Source organism: Dromiciops gliroides, chromosome 2, assembly GCF_019393635.1.
Source record: "Dromiciops gliroides isolate mDroGli1 chromosome 2, mDroGli1.pri, whole genome shotgun sequence".
In the NCBI taxonomy this organism is placed as follows: domain Eukaryota; kingdom Metazoa; phylum Chordata; class Mammalia; order Microbiotheria; family Microbiotheriidae; genus Dromiciops; species Dromiciops gliroides.
The window spans coordinates 298,303,297-298,312,944 of NC_057862.1; positions in this window are offsets into that span (position 1 = coordinate 298,303,297).

Sequence of the window (9,648 nt, forward strand, 5' to 3'; positions counted from 1 at the left end):
TTTGTATGCATGTAATAGAGTTTCCACACATATACACACACAACTCTGTCGAAGTACCTTCCCTTTCCTTTAAGACCCAACTCAGACCTCACCACCTGGCCTTTTCTGAGCTAATATCCCAGGTATTAAGAAGAATCACTTCCTCCTAAAATTTCTTGTAATACTTTCACTAGATCTCTCTTTTGCACTTACCTCACCCCTCTTTATATCATTCTTATTTATGTGTTTATTTTCTTATTATTACATTATAAACTCATTGAAGTTAACTAACATCATTGCTATCTTTGGATCCCTAATCCCTAGTACAGGCATTGAATAAGTATTTATTGAATAATTGAATGAAGTTTTATTGAGCCTTTTGGATGACTCAGCCAAGGCTGTGTTTTAGGAAAGTTAATCTAACTGCATGTGGAGGCGAGGGAGATTATTTCAACAATTCAGGCATGAGGTAACAGTCATCTACTATTTCCTCAGATTGCCTTAAATAAATTACCTTCCTCTTTCCTACCACAGTTATCACAAAATATTGGGGTATCTAAGGTCTAGGTGAGAGTAGAGAAAGGAGTTAACTTACAATGGTGATGGAGAGAGAAACTCAAGAAAATGTCCCAAGGCAGAGGCAGATTAATATGTTCTTCAGGTTCTTGGCTAGGATTCAGTCAGTACAGGATAGAAAAGGTAGGCCATATTGAGACAATTAAACCAGGACTATCAACCAATTTGACAGATTGGGGTCAAAGAATTAAAGGAGTTACAGTTAAGATTAGAAGAGCAATCTGGGAAGCAGAAGTGGTGGGAAAAGATGCTTGCTATTTCCAGAAGCTAATTTCTAATTGCCTTCCCACTCCAGTGATGAGCCTCAGCTGGTGCTAACATGGTAGCCTAAGGCCTTACTCTTCCCTTAACATTAACTGCAAAGCAGAATTTGTTATAAGCTAGGTGTGACTTAGATCCAGTCTAAGGAGCTTTAGATACTCCCATTGTATCAACCTCAGTGATGGTGTGAGAGCCAAGCTACCTACAGTCCGTTTATGAATACTCTCCTTCTTCAAGTCTTCCTTAGAACACAGTGTATGAGCTGCCCACCCTCTTCTCTGACTTCATAGATCCTTCTCTCCTTTTGATTGGGCTTATCACTCCTTGCATAATAATCTTTACTTGGATTGAAGATCCTGGACCTCTATGGACCTACCTACCTACCTGCCTTTGTGGACTTATTTCCTTCTTCTCCTCATATACTACTTTGCCCCAATGAGGTGTTGGCCTTCATTTTTCAATGAAAATACTCAGTTCATCCTTGAATATGATCCTTCCCTATTTCCTTCCTGAAGTGCCTTTTCTGCCTACCCAAACCAACCCAATTCTTCAAATCCCTGCTAATGTTCCACCTCCTATGGGAGACCTTCTCTGACCACTCTGGCCCTTCTTGATCTCCCTTCTCTGACCTCTTATACTTGTGATAATTCTAGAATGATAAAACCTCAGAATAGGAAAGGACCTTGGAATTATCTAGTGAGTCCCCTCCGCAACATCCTTAATGGGTGGTCATTCAGTCCCTGCTTAGACTCTCTTTTACCTTTTTTTTTTTTTGTATCCCTAGCACTTAGTACAGTCCCTCGCACATAGGAAATGCTTAATAAATATTTATCAACTGACTGGTTGCTTAAAGATAAATGGTGGTAGTGTGGAAAGAGTTCTTGATCTCAAACTACAGAGCCTAACATTAAAATCATGACACTGTGTAATCTTCATCAAGTCATTTACCTTTTTTTTTTTTTGCAGGGCAATGAGGGTTAAGTGACTTGCCATGGGGCACACAGCTAGTAAGTGTCGAGTATCTGAAGCCAGATTTGAACTCAGGTCCTCCTGAATCCAGGGCTGGTGCTTTATCCACTGTGCCACCTCACTGCCCAGAAGTCATTTACTTTCTTGGCCATTTCCATCTCCAGCTCATTTATGGATGAGGAAACTGAGGCAAACAAAATTAAGTGACTTGTCACACAGCTAGTAAGTGGCTGAGGCCAGATTTGCATTCAGGAAGAGGAGTATCCCTGGTTCCCCTGGTTCTCTAACCACTGTGCCACCTAGCTGCCTTTACCACAGAGCTAATATGTGTTAAAGCTGAAACTCAAGTTTTCTGATGCCAAACCCAGTTTTATACTGCCTCTCTACCAAAGAACCAATAAGCATCTACAGTGCAAGTATTGTATGCCCATAGATTCTTTTGGACCCTGCAAGGTATACAAGAGGAGTATAAAACACTCCTTTAATGAGTTAACAGTCTGCCTTTAACCTTTCTTTTTTTTTTGTGAGGCAATTGGGGTTAAGTGACTTGCTCAGGGTCACACAGCTAGTAAGTGTTAAATGTCTGAGGCCAGATTTGAACCCAGGTACTCCTGACCCCAGGGCCGGTGCTCTATCCACTGCACCACCTAGCAGCTTTAACACATATTAGCTCTGTGGTAAAGGCAGCTAGGTGGCACAGTGGTTAGAGAACCAGGGGAACCAGGGATACTCCTCTTCCTGAATTCAAATCTGGCCTCAGCCACTTACTAGCTGTGTGACAAGTCACTTAATTTTGTTTGCCTCAGTTTCCTCATCCATAAAATGAGCTGGAGATGGAAATGGCCAACACTCTAGTATCTTTGCCAAGAAAACTCTAAATGGGGTCATGACTGAACAACAAGAAAGGTAGCAAGTTGGACTAGATGTCTCTAAGGCCCCTTCTGTAGCAGGCTTCCTGGAAAAAGCAAGGATTTGAGTCCAGACATAAGTTCAAATCCTACCTACTGTCTCCTCTTTTTAATTTTTTACTAAGTCTTCCCCTCTTCCAGGCTTCTTTATTTCTGTTGAAGGTACCACCACCTTTCCAGTCTTCCACATTCATGACTTCAATATTTTCCTCAGTTCCTCACTCTTCTTAGCTCCTTATTTAACCAGTTACAAAACCTTGCCATTTCTACATTCACAACATTTCTCCCATTTAATCTCTTCTCTCCACTCACACAGCTATCACCTTAGTGAGGCTACCAGTACTTTTCACATAGATTATTATAACTTCCTGATTGATTTCCCTGCCTCAAGTTTCCATTCTTCACACTGCTACTCAAGTGGTTTTCCTTAACATAGGTTTAACCATGTTTTTTCCCTGCTTAATCAACTACAATGACTCCTGTCTTTGGGTGGGGAGGGGTGGTGGTGGAGTAATTTCCTCTATTTAGCTTTTTCTTTTGGAGGCAATCAGGGTGAAGTGACTTGTCCAGAGTCACAAAGCTAGTAAGTGTATGAGTCTGGATTTGAACCCAGGTCCTCCTGGTTCCAGGGCTGCTGCTCTATTCATTCTGCCATTTAGCTTCCTGGCTCTATTAACTTTTTTCTTCTTCTTCTTCTTCTTTTTTTTTAGTGAGGCAATTGGGGTTAAGTGACTTGCCCAGGGTCACACAGCTAGTAAGTATCAAGTGTCTGAGGCTGGATTTGAACTCAGGTACTCCTGAATCCAAGGCCAGTGATCTATCCACTGCACCACCTAGCTGCCCTCTATTAACTTTTAAAGACCTTTATAATATGAACCTAATCTATCTTTCCATCTTCACTGAACATTACTCCTCTTTCCTGCATAGGGGAGTTGGTGGAAAAGTCTCAGAATATCCTACATATATATTATATATGTGCACAAATATATGTATGTGTAGTATACATACATATAGCTTAAATACCACTTACTGCTTGAAGCCTTTTCTGATCTCCTCCCCAAATGCTAGACCCCCTCCTTCCCTAGAGCTATGTTAAGGGCTAAAATTCTAGCTAAACTGTCTAAAATATCTAATGAGTGGTCGCCAATAAATTATAAGCTTTAGCAAGAGTTAGACTTTTAAGCATTTATTAAGGAGAATAAGAATTTGGTAAAGAGAGAGAAAGGCCTAGATTCCTATCTATTAAAGGGAGAGCACATTTCTAGCTCCGCTCTCCACCAGAGTCCTCAGGAAAGAGCATGAGACAGAGTGCCAGTCTCTTCCTTCTTCCTCCCACTAGCCAAGTCACTTCCTGACGCCAAAGAAAAGACTCCTGGTCTTGCCCTCAAAGACCTTCACTTCATGGGCGGAACTCTTCTACAGTAAGTCTCTAGCAGGTGGCGTCATTCCAATCGTTGCAGCTAACTAGTTGGTACAGTGTATTGAGTACCAGAGTAAGGAAGATCTGAGTTCAGCTGTCGGTCCTTGGGCAAGTTAATTAATTAATTAATCTCTGTCTCCCTTAGTTTCCTCATTTGGAAATTGGAAATTATAATAGCATCTACCTGCTAGAGTTCCTGTGGAGATCAAATGAGATAACATTTGTAAAGTGCTTAGCATAATACCTGGTAGATAGCAGGTGCTTAATAAATGCTTCTTTCCTCCCTCCCTCCCAATATACCTTGAATTTAACTGAATTGCATTTATTTATATTTATTCTGTATATATTTACATATATACTTGTTATCTTCCAAATAGGGAAATGAGCTCCTTGCAAGTAGGGACTGTTTCCTTCATTGTATGTGTATCCCTAATAGTTAGATTAATCAATGGCAAATGACTAGGTGTCAGTAGATAAGAGTGCCAGGGCTGGAATCAGGAAGACTCATCCTCATGAGTTCAAATCTGGCCTCAGACACTTCTTAGCTGTGTGACCCTGGAAAAGTCACTTAACCCTGTTTGCCTCAGTTTCCTTATCTGTAAAATGAGCTGGAGAAGGAAATAGCAAAACATTCTACTATCTTTACCAAGAAATGGGGTCACAAAGAGTCAGATACAACTGAACAACTACAAAAATGAATGTTTGTTGATTGATTAGCCTTTCTGGGCCTCTAATTCCTCATCTATAAAATGATGCAGGTTTGACTAGATAGTTCCTCAATCTATGAGTCTAATGTTCTATGTTCTTGACAGCTTTTATTTTTTTCTTGGGAGAAAAGCAGGACTAGGGACAAATAGAAGCTCAACATGGGTTTATAAAGGTATAGAGGGAGGCTTGTTCCTTCCCTTTCTCTACTTAGGAAAAAGGAAAACTTTCTTCTACTTTCTTACCACTTAATCATAGTTTGCTTGTTCCATGCTCATAGGACTATGTATTTAGCCCTGGAAGAGATTTCAGTGTTCTATAGTAGGCCCAGTACTAGGTACCAGTAATAGTCCATGTCTATCACTTACCAGTTGTTTGACCATTATTTCATTTTTCTGGATCTCAGTTTCCTCATCTAGGAAAGACATAATTGGACCAGATACCCTCTCTTGAGGTTACTTTCATCCCCAACATTCTATAATTCTAAGTCTTTCTATATCTAGAGCCAAGATAAATTATTCAACATTTCTGAGTTAAAGTTTACTTCTCTGTGAAATGGGGAGAGTGATATATCCATTTCCTACCTTACAGGGCTGTTGTGAAGAGAGTGCTGCTTTGTGAACTTTAGAGTTATAGAGATAGAAGCTTAGAAGCTATCTTTTTTTTTTTTTTAAACCGGGCAATGAGGGTTAAGTGACTTGTCCAGGTTCACACAGCTAGTAAGTGTCAAGTGTCCGAGGCCAGATTTGAACTCAGGTCCTCCTGAATTCAGGGCCGGTGCTCTAACCACTGCGCAACCTAGCTTTCCCCGGAAGCTATCTTTATTATTGATTGAAGTCCTAGCACTAATGTTCAAGAGCACCCATATTCAAGAGTTTGAGAAATCAGTATAGGCCAATTACATGCACCCTAGCCTAGAAGTCCTACCTGCTTCTGAGAAATAAATTATTAGAATAATTAGCAGAGTGCCTGGTACATTCTACATGCTTAATAAATACTTGTTGACAGTTTATTGATTGACTGACTGACCTAAGCTCTTTGCAATAACCCAGGGCTCTTTTGTTACATTTATAATTCTTAACTAAGCTCTACAAGTGATGGAGACAGAATCTCAGACACTCACCTTACCAGAGTTGTAGTTTAGGCTGTCTCAGAGTAGCCTTATCAGGATAGACTCAGCCCTGACTTGAAATTTACCCTCTTACTACTGGGGGAGGTAGAGTCACTGCTATGGGATACAAGATGCCTTTGGAATGAAAAACATAGACATGCAGATATTTTCCCCCAGGTGCTCCTCTGTTAATCATTTTACCTGGGAAGAGACAGAAAGACTCCTCCCAAGTCAGCAATACTGCCTGGAAAACCAAGTGATTCATCTTTGCCCTTCCCAAACCCCAGAGGCTACCCTGCATCTGACTCTCACTCTGTGAATGGCCCAAACTGCCTAAAATGCACCGGAGTGTGGCCAGACAATTATCAATTGCCAATTGGCAATAGGCTTTCCCTCTCATATATCTCAGCTATACCAAAATAACCAACATAATGGAGCCAAGCTTAATGGTGACCCTGGCTCCGGTGCCAAGTGAGCTCTGTAGACTGGATCCACTACCTATCCTAACCATGGTGTTGACACTCTTCTCTTGACCTGCCTTGTTTCCAATCAGAATGATTTATTGCTTTGGCCCACGATGCTGATTTTCACTTCAGCTCCCAAATTCTGTTATTGCCCAACCCTCTGACCTACTTTACTATGATATGCGACTACTCCTTTTTGCTTCTGGCCCTTTCAGACTTGGTTTGGGCTGGCCCAGGACTAACCACTTTGACACAGGAAGAGAGCAGTTTCCAGCACTGCCCCAAGTTACCATCAACCGGCTGGTGTGGGGTCCAAGCTGCTATGGCCCCATGATATGCAACTCCATGATGAGAGCTTTATGAATGTTCAGGCTGGACAGAACATGCCGATAACAGCATGAAAAGAAGATCAACCAGGTTTTAAAGAGGGGGGAAATGAATCTGGTTTTTCTCAGATTCTGTAGTACAATCTAAATCTGCTTTTTGAAAGATGGGAAAATGTCAAATTCTCCAAGTGAACATTGACGTCATTGGGAAAACAGAAGCATTTTACTTCATGCCCTTAGAAAAAACAAAAACATCAACAAAAGATGACTAAGAGGAATGTGAGCGTGGCCTTTCTTTGGCACTGACTTTAGTATGTTGGAGAATGTTTTATCCTGACCTCACCTGTCTGGGACTACATTAAGAGGCGTGGGTTTCCTGGGCTTACTAAAGAGAAACAGCATTGGCCTGGCTGCCTAGAACTTGACACTTATGAAGCCAATATGATAATCATAAGCCAGTGTGATAATCAGGCAGAAAGAGCTGAGAATGACTAGATTTGGCACCATTAAACAATCATTTTGCTTTGAAATTCTGATTCTTTGGAAGTCATTGAATGTTAATGGGAAAAAAAGTTCTAATATATTCTTCTTCAAGTTCCTGGTCCTTAAGAGTTGGCCTCAGATAGCTAAGCTGTGTGCCAAGAAAAAGCATTCAAATTTGAGTAAATAACAGGCCAAACAGGGAAAAGGAGAAAGAAAAAGTGATCACTGCTCACCTAGTGCATTTTTTCTTCTCTGTCTGGGTACGTGTGTCTGTGTATGTTCATGTGTCTGTGGGTATTTGTGTATGCATGTCAGTTGAGTTGAAGTATGCAGCTTTGTAAACCTCGGATCTCTCACTATATGCCAGCTCTTCTTAGGGTGGTCTCCCTGCATTTGCATATGTGTTCCTCTGTGTGTGTGTGTGTAGGGTCTGTGTGTGAACCCATAAGAACATGCGTATTTGTATGTGGGTGAGCGTTTAAATGAAATGTGAATCTTTAGCTATACAGAACCTGCAGTATACACTCTCACCCAGGACTGGGTTAGGAACACAGCAAGCCCTCAATAAATACTTATTAGTTGATTCAATTCAACAAACATTATCGGAAAGAATGAATAAATGTCTGAATGCCAGATGGTAGATCTAGTGCTATATAATGATTCTTGTTTTACTGTCCTTGGAAACTAAACAGGGCAGGGAGTTTTCATTAGTATCAAAGGTAGGAGAGTGGGAGTATGTTTGGGTTAGGTCCTTGGGTGGAAAGTCAAAGCAACAATTCATGTGTGTGTATGTGTGTGTGCGTTTCCATGTGTAGACGTATATAGTCATATAATGCTAAAGCTGAAGAGACATTAGAGATCATCTTGTATAACCTCCTCTTTCATCTTCCCTTTCCACATACCCATTTTACACATGAGATAACTAAGGCTTAGAGAGGGGACAGGACTTGCCGAAGGTAATACAACCAGTTAGTAGCAGAACTGGAATGTGAACTCCAGTCTTTCAGTTTTGAGTCCAGGTATATGTGTGATTTCAGCTTCAGGCTCTGTGTGTTGGGAGCTGGAGGTCCATCTGGGTATAGAAGTGATGATATTCACACCATGACAATATGCCAACCTATTCTGGATGTATGTCCCCATCATTCCTTTGGAATCCTACTCCCTCTTAGATGGAAAAAGCCAAGCCATGCTGCTGCATTAATGGCTGAAAATGCCTTCTCAAAAAGACCTTCCATGCCTTAATGGAAAGAAGTGAGTCTAATGGTGGAAATTCCAGGCACTGGACAGGCCAGTTTTGGGGGGGGGAGGGGCGGGGGGTGGCATCTTTTTTCATTGGGCAATTCACTTTACATATCTGAATTTCCTCATCAGTAGAATAGAGATCATGCAAATGTTGTGCTGTTGAAAGATTTTAGGGAATTACTTATGTAGTGCTTCACATCCAGCTAATTTGGTTCTTATCATACCCCTGGGAGGAATATTTGCATTTAATAGATGAGTTCATTTAACAGATAAGAAAACTGAGGCTCAGGAAAGTTCAGTGACTTGTCACATAGCTGGTAAGACACCTGACTAGATCCAGACTTCTGGCTTCTTGTCTAGTACTGATTTCACTACAGCATGCTATTACCTAATGAGTAGGAAAGTTCTTTGAAAACTAGAAAGTATGCTGTACTATATATAAAAAAAAGAAAACTAGAAACTAGAATGATAATGTCATCCCCCCTCTTTTCTCAGCTTTTTTTTTTTTATGAAGCTAGAAGTTGTATTCTTGATAATACTTAAAACCTAAAAGATCTATGATGTAATCACGGTGGGTACTGATTCACCGATACAGATCTACATCCTTCTATGCCTTAGTAAATGGTTCCTCATGAATTGCCTTGGCCCCTAAATTTGTCTGCCAGTGGCCAACCATCTGGTAATGATCCTCTCCTAGTCAAGCTGATCTGGTCCCTTAGGTAGCTACACCCAGAGCTGAACAAATTAATTTAAATGTGGTCTGATCAGGGAAGACAACAGCAAGATTATAATTTCCCAAAGTGTCTTTCTGGACACTATGCTTCTTTTAATACAGACTAAGTTTGCGTTTGTTTTCTTGATGGCCATATCACACTATTGACACACACTGAACTGAAACTCCCAGAGTAACAAGGCCACTATGTGGCATAATGGATAGAGAGCTGTCTTTGGAGTTAGGAAAACTTTGAGCTCAAATCCATGTCAGGTCCTTACTAGCTGTGTGACTGTGGGCAAATCACTTAACCTCTACCTGCCTCAGTTTCGTCATCTGCAAAATGGGGATAATAATAGTATCTATTTCCCAGACTGTTTGTGAGGATCAAATGGAATATTTGTAAAGATCTTTGCAAGCTGTTAAGTACTATGTAAATGCTAGCTACCACTGTTATTATTGTTAATTATTGTTACATGGCATCAAACTCTA